Source organism: Pongo abelii, chromosome 16, assembly GCF_028885655.2.
Source record: "Pongo abelii isolate AG06213 chromosome 16, NHGRI_mPonAbe1-v2.0_pri, whole genome shotgun sequence".
NCBI lineage: Eukaryota > Metazoa > Chordata > Mammalia > Primates > Hominidae > Pongo > Pongo abelii.
In genome coordinates, this window is record NC_072001.2 from 20,634,616 (window position 1) to 20,661,150 (window position 26,535).

General features: G+C 40.3%; 1 pseudogene; it reads right to left on the reverse strand.

Moving 5' to 3' along the window:
* Window positions 1-25,557, reverse strand: LOC129050382 (WASP homolog-associated protein with actin, membranes and microtubules-like; annotated as a pseudogene).
* Window positions 25,558-26,535: the final 978 nt, after the last annotated feature.

Below are 26,535 nucleotides of genomic sequence, written 5' to 3' on the forward strand. Positions count from 1 at the left end.
TGTCAATACAAAGATTTTCAGAATTTATTGGACAAAATGACACAAAACTAAAAATATCATTTACACATGAAATTCAAAGAAGGCATTATTTTTCCTTACAAAATTGTGGAAAAATTAATTCAGATAGTAACATAGAACTAGTTCTACAACTAAAACGCTAGTGTGAATGTATATAGGAGATATGGTTTGACTGTGTCTCATCTTGATTTTTAGCTCCCACAATTCCCACATGTTGTGGCAGGGACACAGTGGGAGGTAAATGACTCATGGAGGTGAGTCTTTCTCATGCTGTTCCCATGAGAGTGAATGTCTCATGAGATCGGACGGTTTTATAAAGGGGAATTCCCCTGCACACATGCTCTCTCTTGCCTGCGACCATGTAAGATGTGACTTTGCTCCTCATTCACCTTCTGCCACGATTGGGAGGCCTCCCCAGCCATGTGGAACTGTGAGTCAATTAAACCTCTTTACTTTGTAAATTACCAGTCTTGGGTATGTCTTTATTAGCAGTGTGAGAACAGAGTAATACAATAGGCAAAACGAAGGAGTTTATTTTAAACCTGCTTTAAATTATTTCGTGGTTAAAGTATTTAAAACCTTTTCTATTTTTAGGAAAACAATGAGAAAGCTAAGCACAGGTCTAACTTGTTATTCAACTAAAAATTATTTTAAAAATATTTGAGTATAGACTTCTGTCACCAGCCAAGACAAAGCATGCTCACCAAGGCCTATTTTCCTTCTGATTGAAATTAAAACTCTGGACATAAAAAGCAACTATCAAGAACTCTTAAAAGTAAACAATAACAGATGGATTGAAAGCAAAATCAAAATACCAATAGTGACCTGTAACAGGGGTGGGTTTAATGGCTATTTTTTTTTCTAACCCAGGTGTGCAAAATTTCTACTCTTTTTAGCTAGAGAACCAAGAATGAAGCCTCTGTAAAATGGAGCATATGTAGAGTGTTGGGAGCAAGCCCCCCAAAATCTGGCCATAAACTGGCCATAAACAAAATCTCTGCAGCACTGTAACATGTTCATAATGGCCCTAACACCCACGCTGGAAGATTGTGAGTTTACGGGAATGAGGGCAAGGAACACCTGGCCCGCCCGGGGTGGAAAACCGTGTAAAGGCATTCTTAAGCCACACACAATAGCATGAGCGATCTGTGCCTTAAAGACATGCTCCTGCTGCAGTTAACTAGCCCAACCTATTCCTTTAATTCGGCCCATCCCTTTGTTTCCGTAAGGGATACTTTTAGTTAATTTAATATCTATATAAACAATGCTAATGACTGGCTTGCTGTTAATAAATACGTGGGTAAATCTCTGTTCGGGGCTGAGGTCTGAAGCCTGTGAGAGCCCTGATTTCCCACTTCACACCTCTATATTTCTGTGTGTATGTCTTTAATTCCTCTAGCACTGCTAGGTTAGGGTCTCGGCATAGCGAAATAATTCTTTTGTTTTTCTCTTTCTTCCCCACCCAGCCTTGCCTGGAAGCCAGCTCTGGTTCTGAAGCTGTTGTCATGATACTAGCTGTGTAGTGGCAGTAATGCACAGGCACTGAGAACTTCAAGAGAGACAATCTCTCTCATCATTTCTCTTTAAAGAAAAAAAAGGGGTTACAGACACTTATGAGAAAAGAAAAACACATGAAGACAAATATAAAAATACAATACTAAGATATCAAATCTAGCAATATTTAAAAACAATACTTTACAAACAAGTGATTTATACCATGAATGCAAGCCTGGTTCAACATTCAAAGCTCAACAGATATAAATTGCAACATTAGGTAGATGAAGAATAAATGTATCATTTCAGCAGATGCAGCAAAAGCATTTGACAAAATTCAATAGCTATTCTTTATAAAAACTCTCAGCAAAATGAGAAAAGGGAACTTAACCTGATAGAGGCCATCTACAAAACAAACAAACAAACAAAAAACCAAAACTACCACTAAATTACACTTAATGGTGACTCTCCGACTGATTTAAAAACTGGGTCCAAGGCAAGAAGTCAGCTCTTTTACCACTTATATTCAACTTTATACTGACAGTGCTAGCCAGATCAGTAATGTAGGGAAAAAAATCAGTAACATCCACATCAGAAAGGAAGAATTAAACCTGTTTCTATTTTCAGACAACTTAACAGTCTATGTAAAACTATTCAAAATAACCTATTAAAATGCTCAATATGTGAGTTTAGTAACGTGGTTATACACAAACTCAATAAATAAAATCAATCATATTTCTATCTATTACCAAACATTTGGAAATAGAAACATACAAAAAATTATTTAGAATGACATAAAAATAAAGTGTTTATGTATAATTTTATAAAAATATGTGCATAATTGGTATTTTTTTCCTGAATATAAGCAATTTATTCTGATTATTGATAACATTCACATTCAAACCTATAAATCTGAGAAATCACTATTCCATATGCACAGGAGGCCACAGTCAGTAGTCTAATAGTGCTGCTTACCAGAGTAGAGCAAACTTCTTTCAGAATCAGGGAACAATTCTAGATCACCCATGGTGAGAAATAAGTGCTCTTCTGTTAGGCCAGCAACACATCCGATGGGTCTTGACATCCCACGTATGGGGTGGTGTATGAAACTCTCATGTCTACTTCCCTCCCCAGTTTTAAGAGTCACCGCGTCACATAAAAGCTGCAGCATCAGCCAGGCACGGTGGCTCACACCTGCAATCCCAACACCCTGGGAGGCCAAAGCAGGTGGATCATGAGGTCAGGAGTTCAAGACCAGCTTGGCCAACACGGTGAAACCCAGTCTCTACTAAATATACAAAAATTAGGTGGATGTGGTGGCACGTGCCTGTAATCCCAACTACTTGGGAGGCTGAGGCAGAGAATTGCTTGAACCCGGGAGGTGGAGGTTGCAGTGAGCCAAGATCGTGCCACTGCACTCCAGCCTGGGCAACAGAGTGAGACTCCACCTCAAAAAAAAAAAAAAAAAAAAAGCCCGGGTGCAGTTGCTCACCCCTGTAATCCCAGCACTTTGGGAGGCCGAGGCAGGTGGATCATGAGGTCAGGAGATTGAGACCACCCTGGCTAACATGGTGAAATCCCGTCTCTACTAAAAAATACAAAAAATTAGCTGTGCATGGTGGCGGGTGCCCGTAGTTCCAGCCACTCGAGAGGCTAAGGCAGGAGAATGGCATGAACCCGGGAGGTGGAGCTTGCAGTGAGCCAAGATTGCACCACTGCACTCCAGCCTGGGCAACAGAGCGAGACTCCATCTCTCAAAAAAAAAAAAAAAAAAAAATGCTGCAGCATCCCACAAAAGGCCCTGCTGATCTTCCGGAATGTTATGTGGCCCAACTACCAGCACCCTGTTAGTGTGCTTTTCAATAGGTCTTAGCCTCACCCACTTTATTCAAGCCTACAGTGGCGGATGCCTTTGTCAAACTTGAGCCTAACAGTCCCACTGGCCAGGGTCCTGCTCGTCGCTGTCCTCCTGAGTCAGCAGACACCCTCTTGATCCTCTGGAGTGCGGCCTTGATTCTCCTCTCAAGATCACTGTTGCATCTGTTGCTGGTTGGTTTGCTGCTGGGTTTTGGGCCAATATCAGGGTGAACTTTCTTCAGTTTGACCCCTTGCCTTATGGCAGCCAGAATGTGCTCATTGACTGAGGCACGGGGAGGACACACCACCAGCACTTCCACCTTCTGGAGAGGAGCTCTGCCGTGCCTCAAGGAGGCCAACGCTTCATCCATAGATCCTGGACATGGAAAACTTACCAAGGAGTCACGTGGTCTCTCAGCAGGTGATTCGCACACTAGAGGAAGTGGCTGGTCATCTTTCACTGGAGTCCAGAAGCCTAAGTTCTGATGAGTTGCAGCTTGAGAGGATGAGGACAGAGCAGGCAGAGGAGGGGGTGGGGTGGTGGTGGTGGTGGAGGAGGAGGTGGTGGCAGTGACAGTTCCTCACTGGATTTGGAATGTGTTTGATCACCAACTGGAACAAAAAGCTGGACAGGGATATTTCCATGACAGTCTTGACACTTGGGGCTTATCACTTTACCAGCTTCCGATAGGGGAACACCTCTAGTTTTCCTAGAGGACGGGTGGATTACTGACACCACCTGGGAAGCTGGCAAGCACGTCTGCTGGGAAAGGTCACCTGGCAGGTTTGGAGCCACAGATTCTGAGCCAGAGGTGTTTCAGACAGATTGAGCTAGGCATTTCTGAAAATGAAAAACCATGGTGAGGAATCTGCCACAAGTGCAAACCCTCAAAATGCTGCAACTTTCTAGAAATCTATAAACACATGCGTTTCTATGCACGGATGGTCTAATTCACAAAGTGGCTCCTTCCTGTTTGCACAGCCATCCTTGCTACCGAGTCCATTTCTCATGGGCTAAACGATAAGCATTTATATCCTCTGATCAAGTATTACCTTCTCTGTAGTAAAATGAAGACACGAAAGCATATGTATAGAGGAAAATAGTCATCAATTTTAGTATGGAAAATTAGAAATGCTAAAATACAAATAATAGGATACTAGTTGAAAAAATGACAAATCTATTCAAAATATTAAGTAGTCATAAAAAGTCATAAATAGTACAACCCCTGAAACACCTGAAAAAATCAGATGATACAGTCAGTGTTCAATGAAAACCAGATATAAAATAGTATGTATTACAATTAAAAATGAGAAAAGTTCTATGAAAAATGCCAGCACAGTGGACATCTGAGTGGCAGCTATTACAGAGCCTGTGGATATTTATTTTCTCTAACTTTTAGGCTTAGAGTTAATTTCATAATTTAAAAAATGTAAATTGAAAAAGTTCTGGTCTTTCAGGTATTCATTTGATAAAGAAAAACCTAGCCCTACAAAGAGCTAATCTTGAGAGGAGGTCCCTAAAGAAGGCGCTGATTAGCCAATAAAACATAAAATGTAATACTATGAACTCATTAAAATGAACTAGCTCTATACATATTAACATGAATATATCTCAAAAACCTAAGTTAAAGACACTGGCAAAGGATGCATTCAATATGATCCTATTAATGCAAACCTAAAGACACTGGCAAAGGATGCATTCAATATGATCCTATTAATGCAAACCTAAAACACACACACACACACACACACACACACACACACACACACACACACACACACACACACACACACACACACACACACACACACACACACACACACACACACACACACACACACACACACACACACACACACACACACACACACACTGCAATCCATGATTAACTCAAGGACTATTTCCATTTCCCTCACATTCTGCTCCTTTCAGGACAAATAGCAATGTCATGGCAACAAGCCCCCAAACTTCCCCGATGCAGACACAGCCATGCAGCTGCCGTCCTGCAGCCTTCTGTCAGAGAGCATGCCAGCAGAATTAGAATCCCAGAAACTGGGCCAGAGGGCTAAACTGCAGTGGTCATCCAGCTGATCTCCATCCAACTGATCAGGTCATCCCTGATGTTGGGGTTCCCTGAACCACTCAAGGATGCCCTCTGTGGCATCCCGGCTGCAGCATGTCACTGTGACTCTGAACTATTAAGTTTGCCTTTGTTTTTTTTGCAGAGACGGGGTCTCGCTTTGTTGCCCAGGCTGGTCTCAAACTCCTGGGTTCAAGCAATCTGCCTGCCTCAGCTTCCCAAAGTGCTGGGATTACAGACGTGAGCCACGGTGCCTGGCCAAGTTCTGCCTTATATTACACAGGCAGTCTGTCCACCCACGATAAATTAAATCCTTTACCTCGTGCAGCCCTTCAGATATTCAAAGAACTTCCTTGATCTCAACAGATATCATGTATCACAAGATTTTATTTCTAGTTTTCTCCCTCTCCTACTTCCTCCCTTCTAAATGTGCTCAAACTGGCTATGTCCCCTTCAAGGGTGGCACTTCTTGGTAAACACAGAACTCCCTTATTCTACACAGGATGCTGCTGTCCATACATCCCAAAAGCCCATGAGCTTTCATCACACAGATGGCTCATTAAGCTGAAGGAAATTGAATTCTCAAATTCTTTTACCCAAAACTTAAGCCACACAGACTTTCCTATCACCCCATGCAAGTGCATAGCTCCACATGGGCTTTTCTGCACTAGAAAACCAGTAATTTATCCAAATTTTGGGTGAACTTGTTAGCATTTAACTAATTGTTCCAGTTTCACTGGGAGGTTAGGAGGCCTGATTCTGTCATCTTAAATCTGCCTACCCCTCCCATTTTCGTATCACCCACACATGAAAAAGTAATCTTCTGTACTGCCAAACAATTCCTTGATCTGAGTGACAGCTGAGGAGACGGGCTGGCCGCCCTTGGATCCCTTCCTCCACACTGACTCCATTCTGTTCATCGAAACTCTCTTTGTGACGGCGACCCGCCAGTTCCTCTCCACCTCACTAGCTCTGCGTTCATCTGGTATTCATGCAGCTCCTTCAATTCATGCTTCCCGCTGCAGTTCAAACCCAAACCATCAGAATTTCTGTGGGTGGGGCTGGGCGTTAGTACTTAGAAGAAGCTCTCCAGGGAATCTGGATGTGTTGCCTACGCTGAGAAGCCATGTCTGGCTCTGGGGTAAGACCTGGCTTCAATGCCTGTTTAACCTTGAACTAAGTTGTGTAACCAACCATTCTGAACCTTGGTTACTCATTTGTAAAGTGGTGATGAAACTATCTCACAAGGCTGTTTCAAGAACTAAGAGTGAATGTGAAGTGCATAGCATGGTGCCTGGTATATGGAAGGCATCTGATACCTATTCCAGAATCTTTTCTGGGATAAAGTGGGTTGTTTCCTTTTTTGGGGCTACAATAAACTTGGGTCTTTGTGAAGAGGCTGGGGAATGAAAGCAGGTCTATGTTTTATAGTCGGTAAATTCAATGATATTCTTTAATAAGCCCCTATTTACTTTTTTTTTTTTTTTTGAGGCAGAAGAGTCTCACTCTGTTGTTCAGGCTGGAGGGCAGTGGCGCAAGCTTAGCTCACTGCAACCTCTGCCTCCCAGGCTCAAGTGATTCTTGTGCCTTAGCCTCCCAAGTAGCTGGGACTACAGGCATGCACCACCATGCCCGGCTAATTTTTGTATTTTTAGGAGAGCTCGGGTTTCACCATGTTGCCCAGTCTGGTCTCAAATTCATGGTCTCAAGCAATCAGCCTGCCTCAGCCTCTCAAAGTGCTGGAATTATAGGCGTGAGCCACCGTGCCGGACTCCCTATTTACATTATTTAAAAAAACCTATTTACCTTTAGATAAATGTTTGAGGTGATAGATATGCTAATTATCCTGATTTGATCATTCCACATTATATACCTGTATCAAAACATCACACTATGCCTCATAAATATGTACAATTATGTGTCAATTAAAAATAAAAGCAAAAAATTATTTTTTGAATCTTCATAGCAGCTTTTTTTAATTAAACAAATTTATCTCTAATAATAAAGTCAAATAGAACAAAAATTACAGACTCAGGATCATTTTGTGGAGGAAATACAAATGTAGGCCTGGAACAGAGGACATAAAAAAATAACATTACCCTCTTAAGTATATACTTTAAAAAAAAAAAGAAAAAAGAAAGTTGTAGATATTAAAAAAAAAACCACATTTTACTTTTAACTGGGCACTTTCACTACACTTATATCACAATGCTGCCTGGATAACATTTTAAAGAACTGTTTATTACAAATGAGAGGAAATGCCAGCTAAAGTCAAGGGAGTTGAACAGTTTTCAGTTTTCCCTGCCAATCTAAACCACCAGTGCCAGTTAGGACTACTCAGTGAGGAGTGCAGAGCAGGAACCCAAGTGTGTTGTGATGTCAAAAACAGCAGTTATTTTATGTCATGGGTTTTGAATCACTGATATTCTATTTTTGTTGTTGCTTTTTATTGATATACCAGAAATAATGTTATTTTAAAATGTTTCTTGTTCTGAATGACCTGTTCTTAATACTTTATACTTTCCTCTTTAGAGCAGTCTTCATTTATTTCCCCAGAAGTGTAGATGAGGTGATGGTTTATAGAACTTACCTCTTTAAATGCTCTCAATTGTTGGAGTGTTTGACGTTCTTGGTTGATCCATTCTTTTTTCTTTTGCTCCTTTTTATCTTGTCTCTTTTCTGTATTTAAACAAATGTATATTTGTAAATTGCTCAACATTACAAAAAATGTCTTGGCATACAATAAAAATGTCTTGACAAAGAAAGAGGCTGTACCCCAACATTACCACCCCAAGGCTGCACCCAGACTGCAGGCCTGGAGGCGAGATGGCTGACAGCTGCAGGTCCAGGGCAACGCAACTCCAGTTTCCACAAGTCTAGGCCTGCATGTCATGCTACACAAACAAAACATTTTCCTTCAGAGGACACTCACCATCTGAATACTGTGATGCTGACGAGAATATCTTATGCTTTCTTCAGCCTGTTGCAATCTGAGCCGATGATTTTCTTTGCACTGATCCTGGTGGAATAATACAAATCACCTACATGGTTTTTAATATTACCCTGGTATAGCATAAAAGGTTAAAAGAAGAAAGCACTGCATTTGGGCATAGGGTAAGGCATTCATTAATATTAGTTCTGGCGCGGCCCAATGGTACTGTCTCCTTCAGAATCTATGATGAGAGTTGCCTGGCTGCTTATGGAAATAATTTGTTCCCAGCAGAGTGCTTTAAGAGATGAAAACAATCCTCCAACCATGAGAGGACATACAGGCAGCCCCCATTCTTAAATGGGATGTGTCCCAACAATGTTTTAATGTGATTGTTTTAAACACATTTCCCCATAACATTATAAATACTAATTACATTTCCAAGCATACCTACAAACACAGAGCAATCTAAAAAAACCTGAAAAATTGTTACCACTGTTTCACCTGTGCTTAACCACTCACTATACCAATATATAATATGCTATATGTACATAAAATCCTTAATCTATGTAAAAAATAATACAGTAATACTCACAGATAATACTAACATTTATTGAGTAGGTTTTAGCTTCAATGACAAGTACTTTTCATGCCTTATGATACTTTATCTTCACATGAAATTTGTATTATTACCACTATTTTTTTTTTTTCTTTTGAGACTGAGTTTTGCTCTTGTTGCCCAGGCTGGAGGAGTGCAATGGCGTGATCTTGGCTCACTGCAACCTCCGCCTCCTGGGTTCAAGCGATTCTCTTGCCTCAGCCTCCTGAATAGCTGGGATTACGGGTGCCGTGCCCGGTCTGTCATCGTCTTTTAACAGAGGAGAAAACTGTGAGCCGAAAAGAGATTTAAGTAGTTTGCCTAATGTCACATGGCTACCTAAGTGGCCAGGCTGTGATCTGAACCCAAGTTAAGAGCTCACCTCAACTACCATTCTATGAACCGAGTGCCTTCCAAATTCCAACATTTCCAGAATCAGTGGAAAGAGCTCCTCTAAATGGGGTAAGGGGAGTGATTATATCTTGAGAGTGAAGGTTAATGCTCCAAGTCTGGATAAGAGAAGGCACAGGAGCATTTTATATACATATACATATACATATAACACTGCCAAGGAGGTGGAGGTATCTGTTCATCCACAGCACCATGGGAGTGCCAAAGGAGACTCCTCTTGGGGCTCATGGGTTTTCTGAAATGTGGAGCAAAGGGCAAATGCCTGTAGATCTTCAAATCCTCTGAATAACCGTTCCTAAATTCAGAAGTACAATTCTTAAACACGAACATGCAAAGAATATATTCTTCTAACAAAATTTTTTATTTTTATTTTTTATTAGAGACAGGGTCTTGTTCTATCACCCCAGCTAGAGTGCAGTGGTACAATCACAGCTCACTGAAGCCTCAACCTCCTGGCCTCAAGCGATCCTCCTGCCTCAGCCTCTTGAGTAGCTGGGACTATAGGTGCGCATCACAGAGATGAGGTCTCACTGTGTTGTCCCTGGTCTCGAACTTCTGGCCTTAAGTGATTCTCCCACCGCAACCTCCCAAAGTGCTGGGATTACAGGCATAAGCCACAGCACCTAGACAAGTTTTTTTTAAGTATTCGTATTTACATAGAAGAGTAATCAACATTTTTGTAAGCTACAAAAGTCACAATTTTCACGTTTTCTTAATTCTAACAAGAAAAGTATAGTAGGCTGGGCACAGTGGCTCATGCCTGTAATCCCAGCACTCTGGGAGGCTGAGGCAGGTGGATTGCTTGAGGTCAGGAATTCAAGACAAGTCTGACCAACATGGTGAAACCCCATCTCTACTAAAAATACAAAAATTAGCCAGGCGTGGTGGCAGGCGCCTGTAATCCCAGCTACGCAGGAGGCTAAGGCAGCAGACTCGCTTGAACCTGGGGAGGCAGAGGTTGCAGTGAGCCAAGATTGCACCACTGCACTCCAGCCTGGGAGACAGGGCAAGACTCCGTCTCAAAACAAAAAAAAGGGAGAAAAGTATAGTAAATATGAGTAAATACATATAAAAGTCTGTATAAAAATGATATATAGAAGCTTCCTTTTCTGTCGGAAACAAATTTCTTAGTGTTATCTTTTTATGTATTCATGGATTTTTAAAAATTAAGAAAAAAATCACCAAATACAAGATCTGAGGTGAGCTGAATATTATCTGTAATTGTTTTGTGTACTCAATAATTTACAGTAAAATATATTTAGAATTGTTATAGTTGGTTATTAGAAATAGAGTTTCTACCTATTGTAGTTTTTAAAGTACCCATGGTCCAGGGGCGGTGGCTCACACCTGCAATCCCAGGACTTTGGGAGGCCAAGTGGGCAGATCACTTGAGGTCAGGAGTTCAAGACCAGCCTAGCCAACATGGCGAAACCCCGTCTCTACAAAATATACAAAAATTAGCTGGGCGTGGTGGCACGTGCCTGTAAACCCAGCTACTTGGCAGGCTAACGCATGAGAACCACTTGAACCTAGGAGGCGGAAGTTGTAGTGAGCCAAGATCGTGCCTCCGCACTCCAGCCTGGGTGACAGAGCAAGACTCTGTCTCAAAAAAATAAAAATAAAGTGCCTGTGTATGCAGTGGGCATTCAACAAATAGTTGTTGAATGAATAAATTAAAACCTTGAGATCTGCTAAATGCTTAAAACCCAAAAGAAAAAAATAATATTTTTAAGAAAAATATTTAAAATCATTTTAACTATAGCCATGGATAAGTGCATAAGCACACAAAAAATTAATCACTGTGTGGGTAAAAACCTTATTTCAATACCTCTTTATCCTTCATACAAGAATAAATCTCTGGAAGAGAAAAGAAAAGAAAGCCGCTCTGAGCGTACCTACCTTTCTACTCTGGAGAGAAGCTCTTTTGACACAGATCCTGCCCGTTTTAATAGACTCCAGCTGCTGGCACTGCCTTCTGAGTTCTTTCACTTCTGAATTCTTATCGTCCTACAGCCCCACCACAGTCAATGACTAAGTTCCTCTGGACTTTCACATGGATCATAATAGACAACTTCATCCTGTTTTTCCAAAAACGTATTAATGATTGTTTAAAACATATTTTATTATTTGTAAAACTGCACTGAATTTTTTTAAATGTAAGGAAAATAAAGATCACTTGTAATCCCACCACTGAGAATCGCTATTAACATATAAAAAATGTATGTGTATAAATGTAATATACATATACACATGTATATATACATGACTATACACATGTATGTAAGTAGCATGTGTGCATATACCTGTAAGTAGTATATGCATGTATACACACCTGTATAGACATACGTATATACACACACACACACACACACATACACATACTACTTACATAGCTACACATATCAATGGAGTTCTAAAAGAACATTTTCCATGGGATGGAAATAGATTTTTAGGCCAGGTGCGGTGGCTCACACCTGTAATCCCAGCACTTTGGGAGGCCAAGGCAGGTGGCACACCTGAGGCCAGAAGTTCAAGACCAGCCTGGCCAACATGGCAAAACCCCGTCTCTACTAAAAATACAAAAACTAATTGGGCACAGTGGCGTGTGCCTATAATCCCAGCTACTCAGGAGGCTGAGGCAGGAGAACAGCATGAACCTGGGAGGCAGAAGTTACAGTGAGCTGAGATCGTGCCACTGCACTCCAGCCTGGGCAACAGAGCAAGACTCCATCTCCAAAAATAAAAAAATATTAAAAAAGATAAATTTTAATGGCAGCATAGTATTCTCTAATTTAAGCAATCCATGTTGTTAGGCTGTTCCAATGTTCCATTATTCGTTTCACTGTGATGAACATCTCTGTATAAATCTTTGTGTACACTTTTTATCACTTCCTTAGCAGATAAGTATTTAAGGATCTTGATACCCATTGCCACAATGCCCTCCAGAAAGGCAACTTATATTCTATCAGCAATATATTATTAAGATGCCTTAGTGATATTTAATCTTGATTTCATATTGATTTTTTAAAAGTCATGCTTACTGTAACAAATTCAAACCCTCCCAAAGTACATTAAATAAACAGTGAAATTCTATTGCTTCTTCCCCAAACCTTCTGAGTCATTCTCAGAGGAAAAACATTATGAACAATTTGGCATGCATCCTTCCAGATTAACTTCTTTTTTTAATGTAATTTTTTTCCTAAATATGTAAAATGCTTATAACCTGAAACTACTGAAAAAAATTCTGAATACTCAGGATTAAACTAAAAATTCAGGATCTATGTGAAGAAATTTATTAAACTTGGAGGAACTTTAGGAAAAAAGATTTAAATAAATGGAGAGAGACATACCATGTTCTTGGGTAGGAAGATTCAAAATTGCAAAGACCACTATTCTCCCCGAAGTAATCTCTAATTTGAAGCAAAATCACAATCAAAATTCCAACGAGTTTTTGTTTTGAACTTGATTCTGAATTTCATCTGGAAGAATAAAGGAGTGAAAATAGTCAGAAAACTTGTGAAGTAATGGGGGGGTACTTGCCTTACCAGACCCTAAAACGTGCCTCCAAGACAGTCATGAGAACAGCATGGAGCCAGCAGCAGAAGCCACTCACGAACCAATGGAGGAGAACAACTCAGAAACAGACCAAAGTCAATCTAATGTTTAACTGGAGAAATGTTAAACATTTAGGGAAAATGTTTTTAAAATCAGTGATTGGGACTGCTTAACAATTTGAGTGAAAGTTTCAGTTCCTACCACAATCAAAATAAATTCCACCTGGACTAAAGAATTAAATGTTTTAAAAAGTAACATCATAAACATACTAAAAGAAAACATAAGTATATATTGACATAATTTTGGGATAGGAGACTATTGCCAGACATAATACTAAAAGCAAAAGCCATAGGGGAAAAAATCGATAAACACGACTTCATAAAAATTAAATATTTCTGAAAGGCAAGAAAACGCAAATGACAAGGAGAGATTATTTGCAATATATGACAGACAATAGAGGATATTATTCTTAATGTCGAAAGGAAATATTCCAAAGAAAAACGGACAACGACTATGAATAGGCATTTCATAAAATAAGTACAAATGGCTTGTAAACATACAAAATTTTGTTCAATATTCACTCATAATTAAATAAATGAAAATTGGAAAATTGCCATTTTCTCTGTCAAGTAAGCAAAAATGCAAAAGAATGGTATGAGTCTGGGAAACATACACACTCATATTCTGCTGATGGGAGTGTCTTTTTTCTTTTTTTTTTTTGAGACAGAGTCTGCCATCTCAGCTCACTGCAATCTCGACCTCCCAGGTTCAAGCGATTCTCCCGCCTCAGCCTCCCAGGTAGCTGGGATTACAGGCGCCCACCACCACGCCCTGCTAATTTTTGTATTTTTAGTAGAGACAGGGTTTCACCACGTTGGTCAAGCTGGTCTTGAACTCCTGACCTCAAGTGATCTGCCCCCCTCAGCCTCCCAAAGTGCTGAGATTACAGGCGTGAGCCACCACACCCAGCCTGGGAGCGTCATTTTAAATGTACAACCTATCTAGAGGGCCACTACGTAGTATGAAATTTAGAAATCAGAAAATAATACGGAGGTGAGGAAAAATGTATCTCAGATGATTGTTGTATTATTACGTAGCAAAATGTAAAATATATATTGCCCTTGACCCAATAATTTCATCCTTAGATATTTACTCCAAGGAGATAATCTGTCGTATACTCAAAGACATGTGTAAAGGAAAGTTCACTACACTACTGTTCAAAACAGCAGAAATTTGGAAATCACGGTATATCCATATAATGGAATACTATGCAGCCATTAAAATTTTGATACTTTTATTATTTCTGAAATAGAAAGACAATTATTATGTATTAAATGAAAAAGAGACTATTATGCATTGTATGCCTGTGTCAAAATATCTCATGTAACCCATAAATATATATATCTACTATGCGCCCATAAAAATTAAAAAAATTTAAAAAAGATGTTACTGAACTGGTTATGTAGTTTTGGTTAAAAATTTATGCTTTTATATATCAGCATATTTTAAAATCTACAAAGTTATACAGCAAATTATTACCACTAAGTATCTCTCTTTTTTTTTTTCTTTTTTAGACGGAGTCTCGCTCTGTCTTCCAGGCTGGAGTGCGGTGGCACGATCTTGGCTCACTGAAACCTCCGCCTCCCGGGTTCAAGCCATTCTCCTGCCCCAGCCTCCCAAGTAGCTGGGATTACAGGCACGTGCCACCACACGGGACTTTGTATTTTTAGTAGAGACAGGGTTTAGTATTTTTGTATTTTTAGTAGAGACGGGGTTTCACCATGTTGGCCAGACTGGTCTGGAACTCCTGACCTCAAGTGATCTGCCCGCCTAGGCCTCCCAAAGTGCTGGGATTATAGGCGTGAGCCACTGTGCCCAGCCAACCATTAAGCATCTCTAGATGATGGGATTGGGATAATAATAATTTTTCTTTCTTTGTTTTGCTATGTGCTAACAATGAATATATTATTTGAATAATAAACCACTGAAGGAAAACTTTAGGAAATTTTCAGATGTTACAGTTTACAAAAAGTAATTGATAATATGGTCTGTATTTCCTTAAATTTATAAACATTGTAATCTATATACTTAAATATAAACTTTACCTTTTATAAGTCTTTTAAGAGAGTCCAACTGTGTAGTAAGCAGTATTTCTTCATTTTTTAATATCTCAAATTTAACTTCATATAGTTCTAACTGAATTTCATAAAATTGTATTTCTAATTCATCTACAACATTTATATTTTTTTCTTGTTCTGGAAGATCTTCCATCTTATTTTCATAAAAAAAAGAAAAATAAGTTAAAATAAATAGTATATTAAAAACAAACTTTAGAAGCATTCTAGCTATTTTCTATTCCTTGTTCAGTACTAAATATAAAAGAGCAAATAGGAAAGAAACACTTTTTCATTTCATCTAGTGATGCTAATACTTTATCTCATCCTTGAAACACAGAAAAACATTTAGGTTTTGAGAAACATAAATGGCAATGAGGTATTATTATGTATTGCCTATTGGTGTCCCCCCAAAATCATATGTTGACACTCTAACTCCCAATGTGATGTTATTTGGAGGTGAGTCCTTTGGAAGTAATTAGATTCAGATTATGTCAAAAGGATAGCACCCCCATCATGGGATTAGTGCCCTTATTAGAAGAGAAAGACAGGGATCACTTTCTTTCTCTCTAAACATACACACAGAAAAAAGGCTATATGAGCACTCAGTTAAGAAGGCAGCTGTCTACCAGACAGGAAGAGGATCCTCACCGGGCAGTGAATCTGCAGGCACCTTGATGTTGGACTTCCCAGCCTCCAGAACTGTGAGAAATACATGTCCGTTGTTTAAGTCACCCAATCTGTGATATTTAATCTTGTTATAGCAGCCTTAGCCAACTAAGACAGGTGTTTACAGTGTTTTCTGCTTTAAAGTCATAAGATTATAGGAAAAAAGTGTCTATGATCCTTCAGTGAAGTATCTCTTTGATTATTTTAAAGCTGTACTGAAAACATTGCTGGATTGATTTTCAAGTACAGTACCCACTTCAATACTGGGCTCAGTGTTACTATAAAGTGAATCCTACAATATGGTATTTTGAAACATCTTAACCAAAGGAAAACTTTATGTCTAACCTTCCATAGAAGATGGTGTTGGAATAAGTGAAGAAAAGAAGCTCCTTAATGATGCCTGGAAAGAAAAGTGCTATCTAAAAATAAAAGTGTGCTTTACCACATGGTCCCACTTATAAATGGGAGCTAAGTAGTGTGTATACACAGACAGTGTGGAATAATAGACACTGGAGACTCAGAAGAGTAAGTGGGTGGGACGGGGGATGAGAAATATTTAATGGGTACAATTACATTATATAGGTGATGATTACGCTAAAAGTGAAAACTTCACCACTACACAATATATCCATGGAACAAAACTGCACTTGTATCCTTTATTTATACAAAATTTTTAAAACATAAAAGTGGGGCTGGGCGCGGTGGCTCACGCCTGTAATCCCAGCACTTTGGGAGGCCGAGGTGGGCGGATCATGAGGTCAGGAGATCGAGACCATCCTGGCTAACATGGTGAAACCCCGTCTCTGCTAAAAATACAAAAAATTAGCCGGGCATGGTGGCGGGTGCCTGTAGTCCCAGCTATTCGGGAGGCTGAGGCAGGAGAATGGTGTGAACCCGGGAGGCGGAGCTTGCAATGAGCCGAGATTGCACCACTGCAGTCCTGCCTAGGCGAAAGAGCGAGACTCCGTCTCAAAAAATAAATAAAAAATAAAAAAAAATAAAAGTGTATTTTTAAAACAAAGTTATATTTATCTTTGTCTTACCTTTCCCTGAATTTCAGCTCTTTTGTGATTTAAACAACTCTTTCGCTCTCATGAGTTGCAGAGTCTCCTGAGCTAGCATTAGCTTAAGTTTTTCCAACCTGGGAATTGCTGTGGCCCAGGCAGCCTGGCCAAATCTCTTCACATCCTGTTCCATTTCTTTCTGCATTCCTGTTGGATTATAAAGATAAAATATAATTACACCTCATTAAAAAGGGAAACATTGATCATGAACTAATCCTTTTTTTATTGCCTCCATACTACCTACAGAACATCTTTTTTAAAAGAAATTTTGTTTTATTAACTTTTTTATTATTATAAAAATAATACGTGGTCATTAATATAAAATTTTAGGTACTCAATTTTTAAAAGGACAATAAGAAGTCATGATCTCACCTAGTTGAGGCAACTGCTTCTTATATTTTGGCACACTTGCTTCCATATCGTTTCTATGTCTAGCTAGACAGACAGGCTCATATGGATAGTTTGACCAAAAAACCAGGATCATCATTCTGCTTTATATCTTGTTGATTCTGCACAATATATCAGAAACTCTTGCCACTCATAAAAAAAAAATCAAGAATCATGCTTAATAGCTATGTAGTTTTCTCTTTCATGAATGTACCATAACTTAACAAACTGACAGACATTAAGTTGTGTCCTACTTGGTGTTTTTATCAAAAATTATTTAAGACTGAAAAAAAGTCCTTCACCCAGCCCACAAGCCCCTGCACAGTCTGATCCCTGCCTGTCTTGCCAGCATTTTCCCTCATACCACATTGTCCTGCACTCTCTGCGATCCAGCCCCGCAGGTTTTCTGTAAGCTCCTATTTGCCAACTTCCCTCAAGCCAGGGGACCTTTGCCAGTGCTATTCCTTCTGCCTGGAACACTCCTCACTTTTTCTATTCTCTCAACTTCCATTTACCCTTCAGATATTGGGGCAAGCGCCACTTCTCAGAGGCCTTCAGTGACCACCCTGATCAAGCCCAATTTCTCTCTCACAGACCCTCAGAGCCCCATGTCTCTCTTCTTTGTGCCATTTATTGTCACTGCCATTTTCCATGTGCTTCAGTGAATAGATAATTAAGATTTCTCTCTCTTCACCAGACTGTACAATGTCTCTTAATGCTTGACACTGAAATCTCGCCACTTAGAAAACACAGTGCCTAGTGCGTTAAGAGGGACTCAAATGGTATTTGAATAAAATGACAATCAATTACACGTATCTGCATATAGCATTTTTTAGATTATCACCTGCTAATGCTTTTACTGTCTCCTTAAAATAATTCACTGTGATATCTTGAATAGAGACGACAGCTGCTTCAGCCCATCTGGTCCATTCCTCAGCTTCTTTCTCCAGGGCAACTACCCTTCTAGGACCTAGGTCATCCTCATCCAAGGACTTCTACAGACAGAAGGGAAAATTATCTTAGTAAAAGCTAATAGTTATATAGAACCATTAGGAAATTGAAAGGAAATCGGTCACATGGATTAATTTAACTACACTACTACTCAATTAAATTTTCATTCATTCAGCAGTCCCTTACTGCATATGAATAAGGCTCTAAGCTGAGCACCACCTGGAAGACAAAAGGACACTCTGGGGCATAAAGGGGGGGAAAAAAACCTACTTTCACTTCATATGCCTAGAATAACTTTTTCTAGAGAGGAATGTTGTCAACTTATGCTTCTCTCTATTAATAATAATACACAATTGTTTAAATGAGTCATCTGTGTTGTCAAGCACTCAGCATAGGGCCTGGAACACAGCACTTAAGTGTTAGCTGTTGTTATCATTTCTTTCAGGGATATGTAATATAATCACCTGAAAGACAGTATCTGTATATTCATGCTTATAACATGTACTGGTATTGGACTGAATGTTTGGATCCCCCCAAAATGCGTATGTTGAAGCCTAAATCCCCAGTGTGATGGTATTTGAAGATGGGGCCTTTGGGAGGTAATTAGGTCATGAGGGTGGAACCCTCAAGAATGGGATGAATGCCCTTATAAAAAGAAGAGGAGACACAGGATCTCTCTCTCTGCTCTTCACCATGTGAAGACACAGCAAGACAGTCATCTACAAATTAAAAAACTGGCCATCACAAGACACTGGATCTGCCAGCACCTTGATCTTAGACTAACCAGCCTCCAGAACTGTGAGAAAAAAAGTTTTGTTGTTTATAAGCCCCTAATCTACGGTACTTTATTATAACAGCCTGAACTAAGACATGTACTGCTATGTCATCCAATATGCAATTTTTCTTCTACAAAGCATAAGAAATATGTACAAGTTAGCTGACAAGGAATTACAAATCAAAACCATAATAAGATACCACTTCACACCCACTAGGATGGCTGTAACCAAAGAGACACACAATTACAAGTGTTGGTGATAATGTAGACAAATTGGAACCCTCATTTACTGCTTTTGGGAGTATAAAATGGTGCACCCACTTTGGAAAACCATCTGGCAGTCTTTCAAAAGGTTAAACATTGAGTAATCATAGGACCCAGCAATCCTACTTCTCAGTACGTACACAAGAGCAATGAAAACATATGTCTACACAGAAACTTACAAACATTCAAAGCAGAATTATTCATGATAGCCAGAAAGTGGAAACAACCCAAATGTCCATCAACTGATGAATAAAATGCAATATATTCATACAATGAATATTACTGAGCAATAAAAAGAAATGAAATCCTGATATTTGCTACAACATGGATTAGCCTTGCAAACACTGTGCTGAGTGAAAGGACCACATATTGAATAATGCTGTTGCTATGTCCAGAGCAGGGAAATCCACAGAGACAGAAAGCAGACTGGTGGTTGCCCAGGGTTGGGAGTGACTAATGGGTACAGAGTTTCTTTTGGGGGTGAAAATGTCCTGAGATTACATAGTAATGATCATTGTGCAACTTTCAATATACTAAAAATCACTGAATTGTACATCTTTTTATATATATTTTATATATATACATATATACGTATATATGTATTTTATATATATACATATATACGTATATGTATTTTATATATATACATATATAGTATATGTATTTTATATATATACATATATACGTATATGTATTTTATATATATACATATATACGTATATGTATTTTATATATACGTATATACGTATATGTATTTTATATATACGTATATATGTATATGTATTTTATATATATACGTATATACGTATATGTGTTTTATATATATACATATATACGTATATGTGTTTTATATATATATACGTATATACATAAAATCTGTGAATGGTATCTTAAAACAGCTGTTACTTAAAGAAAGGAAAAATACAGACCGGGTGCGGTGGCTCATGCCTGTAATCCCAGCACTTTGGGAGCCTGAGGCGGGCAGATCACCTGAGGTCAGGAGCTCGAGACCAGCCTGACCAACATGAAGAAACCCCGTCTCTACTAAAAAAATACAAAATCAGCCGGGCCGGGCATGGTGGCACATGCCTGTAATCCCAGCTACTCAGGAGGCTGAGGCAGGATAATCGCTTGAATCCAGGAGGCGGAGGTTGCAGTGAGCTGAGATCATGCCATTGCACTCCAGCCTGGGCAACAAGAGCGAAACTCAATGTCAAAAAAAAAAAAAAAAAAAGAAGAAGAAAGCAAAATATATGCAAGAAGTAGACTCTCCAAATAATAGACTTTCAAAATAATGAACAGAACAACTTTATCCACAGGTTAGAGTGGCATGAGTTTCACCTAAATGTGACACTATTTTTATAGTACAATCATCTGGCAGGGGTCATGAGATTATATGTGGAAAGATGGCCCAGTGCAGGGGGCAGAAATCAAGAGATCTCTTAGGTGTCTTCTGATTCCCGTTGTTGAGACCCAAGGCAAGCTATTTAACAACTCTGGACTCTAGATTCATTTGTAACACTGGAATAAGAATGCCTTTTCTGAATGGTGTCACAAAGTTGTTTGATGGCTCAATGAAGCAAGAGCAATAACTGTATTTACTAAAATTTAAGTTACTGAATTACAATCTAGGGTCCTGCTATTTAAATTTTCATCCTATTTTAAGAAATCTGCATGAGTCCTTATAGGAAAACAGCTGAAGCAAATAAACATCACATCAAAAACAATTCATCAGGCTGGGCGCAGTGGCTCACGCTTGTAATCCCAGCACTTTGGGAGGCTGAGACGGGTGGCTCACTTGAGGTCAGGAGTTCGAGGCCAGTCTGGCCGACATGGTGAAACCCCGTCTCTACTAAAAATACAAAAATTAGCAGGGCGTGGTGGTGCACACCTGTAATCCCAGCTACTCAGGAGGCTGAGGCAGAAGAGTCACTTGAACCTGGAGGAGGTTGCAGTGAGCCAAGATTGTGCCACTGCACTCTAACCTGGCTGACAAAAAGAGACCCTATCTCAAAAAAAAAAAAAAAAAAAAATTCATCGCCAGAAAAAACATTTAACTCTTTAAAATTTGTAGGAATCTTAAGCTATCAAGCTGACCTATGTAAATGTCTTCATTTTCTATCAATTTTAAATATAAATTCAATATTTAAACATAAGGGTGAACTAGGCATAGTGGCTTCACCTGTAATGCTACGCTTTGGGAGGCCGAGGTGGGCAGACTGCTTGAGCTCAGGAGTTAGAGACCAGCTTGAGCAACATGGCAAAACCTCATCTCTATCAATAAATAAGTAAATAAACATAAGAGTAAACCCAAACAAAGTACAGAGATCGAACATTAAGTGTAAATAAAGAAATAATATATGACAAATAGTAAATGTGATAAAATAAAAATTAAAAAAAATACCAAAATATCAAGCTTACATAAAGTTGCAACTTCTCGCATAGCCCTAAATGGCCGCAATAAGTACTGGAAGAACACGGTTGCCACGGTAACCAATTCCTGGTACGCTTCATCTTCCTCTTGGTAAACTTTCATTAATGCCACCATGGTGTTGGCTTTTCCGTGTCCTTGAATAACCTAGAGAGCAAATGTGAATAAAGCTCAAGTCAGGACAGTGTAATACATACCCAACAAACAAAACTAAACAAAAGAACCCTTCATGTTCTCAACTTTCAATACATCAATTTAAAATATTGATTAAATATGAAAATGTTATCATCCTCCATCAAAAATGTCCAATAAAACAAGAATTGTTACATAAATTATGATATATCCATGGCAGAATATTATTACTATAGTCATTCAGCACTGTGCTTCTGAAGATTGTTTAATAATATGGAGACTTTTGGCCAGGCACCGTGGCTCACGCCTGTAATTCCAGCACTTTGGGAGGCCGAGGCGGGTGGATCGCTTGAGGTCAGGACTTCGAGACCAGCCTGACCAACATGGAGAAACCCTGTCTGTACTAAAAATACAAAATTAGTTGGGCGTGGTGGCGCATGCCTGTAATCCCAGCTACTGGGGAGGCTGAGGCAGCAGAATCGCTGGAACCCGGGAGGCGGAGGTTGCGGTGAGCCGAGATAGTGCCATTGCACTCCAGCCTGGGCAACAAGAACGAAACTCCGTTTCAAAAAAAAAAAGAGACTTTTATAATTAAATGGAGAGGCAGAGTACAAAATTTAATCTCAACTATGCACTAAGTATGCAGCGAAAAGGACTCAAAAGAACACTTGAGATTGTGGATATTTTTTCATTTGACTTTTCTGACTGTAAAGGTTTTGTGAGGCTGTATTCCTTTTTAAAAGCTCATAAGGGCCAGGCGTGGTGGCTCACGCCTGTAACCCCAGCACTTTGGGAGGCCACAGCAGGCGGATCACGAGGTCAGGAGAACGAGACCATCCTGGCTAACACAGTGAAACCCTGTGTATACTAACAATACAAAAAAATAGCCGGGTGTGGTTGCAGGGGCCTGCAGTCCCAGCTACCGGGGAAGCTGAGGCAGGAGAATGGCGTGAACCCAGGGGACGGAGCTTGCAGTGAGCCGAGATGGCACCACTGCACTCCAGCCTGGGCGACAGTGCAAGACTCCGTCTCAAAAAAAAAAAAACACACACACACACACACACACAAAAACCTCATAAAACATCACAGAGCTGTCTCCAAGTACTTTAGCATGTTGATTCTCTTAATGCCCCAGGTTAATATTCCCATGAAGTCCTTAGCAGTCAACTCATTTACAGAGCCTCAGCTATGGTTCCAGTCTCTGCTGGTTATTGCTTGTGCTGCAAGGCAGAAAACAAACTGAACAGTGTATGTAATCTAGGTGGACTGATTTGGTTGGAAATTATTTTACTCCCACAAGAGAAATAAAATCAAATAATATAGATGTTTTTCAACCAATACATTCTTAAATTCTTCTATTTCCATCCTTCTGCTTAAGGATAAAGTGATCTACTTTCAGCTGTATTTTTTATCCAGGTAATAATATTATTTTTTTTTTTTAAGTGAAAGCCTCACTGAACAATATTAAAACACACACGCAAAAGTAAACTTAAGGCAAGTGATACATTTCAGCCTTATTTCTCAAACTATTCAGAAAAATTCCAGAGTTAAAATATTCAGCTTCATTTTATATATCCTAGCAATGCTAGCAATTGGTCTAATTCTAGAATCAATTGCTTTTCTATTCCAAATATAAAGTAAATATTAAAATTTTATATTTGGACATGTTTTGAATTTTAGCTTCCCCCTCAACCCCTCATTTTTGAGTTCCAGATAAACATGTGAACTACACTAATGTGAACAGCTAGCTCAACAGAATGAACGACATTCATGCTATAGGACCCCAGAGTGAACTGAAATTTGGGAAAACTAACTTTTCTGATAGTAACTACAGTAAAATACATCATATAAATGTTCAATTTTAAGGAGAAACCACCTATCTCTGTGAGAAACCAAGTGTTTAAAAAACAAGTCTGATACAAAATGATACCATTTTTGAAACTCCCCTGTGGGTTCCTCATATCCTAAGGTGAAAATGAAGCTCAAAAGCTGACTGGCCTGAAACTCCCCTGTGGTTTCCTCATATTCTAAAGTGAAATCAACACGTTAAGTGGGTGTGTACACATTTACACATAAAGCTCACAGTACAAAAATGACCCCACTAACAAGCTCCTTTTATAAAACCATTTTAATTTAGAAAGCTTATTCTATATTTAGCTTAGGCTGAATTCTTTTCACCTCCCCTTCCTCAAAAGAATGCACAGAAAAATATCATTCAGGTTAATAAGAGCAGTGAGCTGAGACTCCAGCCTAGCTCTCCTTAGTAAACCGTGAGTGTGGATTTAGAAGGCATATTTTCTCCTAAACCCTTCTATGAACATGTACTTCCCCGTCCCCTTAGGTTCAGTAAGTTTACCACTCAAATAATTCCTCTCTCAAACTACCTCTTTCCAGCTTAAAAGGGCACTAATGCGGTTATTCTAAACTCATGAATAAAGTTCACTTTCTACCGGCTTTCCATTTGACCAAGTCTGTATTACTTAAAACAAAACACCCTATCTCCTAAAAGCCATTTCTTCCTTTAAACCATTTTATCCCACTTGCGACGTCTCCTCATACACAGATTTGGAATTGTTTACATGTAGTCCGTGTTATTCTTTCCTACATGGATGGGTTGTTTTGAGTTTTGCTTGCAGTATTTCTGGCATTTCCCGTTACAACATCCTGCTCTGCCTGCATCTTCAGGGCAAAGGTTGGGGGGCCTAGCCCAGCTCCCAGCTGCAAGTACACTAGGCTCTAACTTCGCTTGTCCTCTCTGCAGGCCCTCCCGGAGCTCCCCCCACCCCCCGGTTTCCCGCAGCGGTCCCGCGCAGGTGAGGGCACCGGGGAACCCTTGGCCTTCTCCGCCCGCCGGCGCCTCCCGTCACCCGTCAGCCAGGGCTCTCGGCGCCGGGGGAGCCTCCCACAGGGTCCCAGGTAACCCAAGCCCGGACTCGCGCCGGCGGCCCGGACTCACGCCGGCGGCCCGGACTCGCTTACCTGACGCAGCCGCGCGTCCGCCTCGACCCATCACGCGCGCAAGCCCCGCTCCCGGAACTCGCGCGGGCTCTCGCAGTCGGCCGCGCGGCCCTTAGCCGGGAAGAGCGCGTCGCGCACGGTGGCGCCGCCGCAGCCGTGGACCTCCGCGCCCAGGTAGCGCTCCAGCTGCCCGCAAAGCTCTTGCAGCGCCTCCTCGCAGGGGCCCGCGGGCGCCGGCCAGAGCAGCGCCCACAGCCCGAGCCCTAGACCCCAGGCCCCGCCTCGCATGTTCAGCTCCGGCGGCAGCCGCAGGAAGCAGCGTTCCAGAGGCGGCCACAGCGCCGCTAGCTGCCGGCGCGCGCCGCGGAACTCCGCGGCCGAGAGCCGGCCGGCCCACCTGGGCGGGGACACGGCGGCCTCGGGCTTGGGCTCGAGCCCCAGCCGGGCCCCCTCGTGCCGCTGCCGCTGCTGCGCGGTTGCGGTCGTGACAAGTCACAGCGGACTTGCCCTCCGCGCCGTTCCAAGCCATCAGGAAGCGCAGCCGGTGCCTCTCGGGATCGGCGAAGAGGCCCTCCCGGACCGGCGCCGAGCCCTCCAGGCTGTCGGGCTGCTCGTCCTCCATGGCCGTAGGCGGCAGCGGCCCTAGGGCTTGGCGGGCGCGGGCCTGACCTCGTCGCACGGCCTGTCAGAGGACAGTCCCAGCTGAAGCATTTTTCGCTCCACAATTGGTGTTTTAACAATATGAATGAAAAAAAAAGAAAACCTCAGCTGTTTTGATAGAAATAACAAACATGCCTAGGAATCATCTTCCTTGAAGGGAGAGGAGGGTCTTGTTGAACTTGAAAAAACTAAATAAACAAAGTTGATACGTAAGGACACCCTTCTCTTTACTCTTACCTATTCTTCTCTTAACAACTTTAATTCATTTCTGACAGTCACCAACTGAAAAACGGTCCAACTTAAAAAAAAAAAAACTGATCATAAAGGTGAGAAAAATTGCGATGTGTTCTGTCCTAATCCAAGATATCTAAACCAATTTTACTGATAGAGAAAATATATTAAGTGAATGATGTAAATACATTAATATAGGTAACTCTTTGAAAGTAAAGTTTGCACATAATATGAAATACAAAGAGAATTACTGTAGTCTCGAAGGAGAAAACCCTTGATGGGGAGTGGTAGTGAAAAAGGTGTACGAGCAAGTCATCTGTTGCACGGTGATGGGAGGAGATTTTTATGCAGGCATTCAATATCAGAGTCAGAGGTTTTAATGATTTTTATTTTTTATCTTGAGAGTTAGAGACTAGAAGATCTAAAATAGGAAATTTTTGGCATATCCATAGATAGAATGGAAACTCTTGGCCAAAAATAACGTGCTCCAAGTCATGAAAAATAGCACACATGCACAATTAACTACGGAGTTACACAAGATGGTGCCTTTTCATTGGATTTTATTTGAACTCTTATTCTCTATCTTTTACGCTTTGTATCCTTTTAACTCTTCCACTTTTTCCTCATCCTATGAGGTACTTTAAACATTTTATTCAATAACTCGCAATTTTTACAATTCTGTTCACATATAAAATTGTCATAAGCATGTTTTGTGAGTGAAAAATTCTAATTTGTAATGCATATCAAGTGAAAAGCCTCAGTTCAGCACTTGTCATATCCAAAATCTGTGTTATATAATAATGTAAAAGAAATATTTTCACACATGTAACTCAAATGAGATTCTTACTTACATTTTTCTTTTCCTTTTTTTTTTTTTTGAGACAGAGTCTCACTCTGTTGCCCAGGCTGGAGTGCAATGGCGCAATCTCGGCTCACTGCAAGCTCTGCCTCGCGGG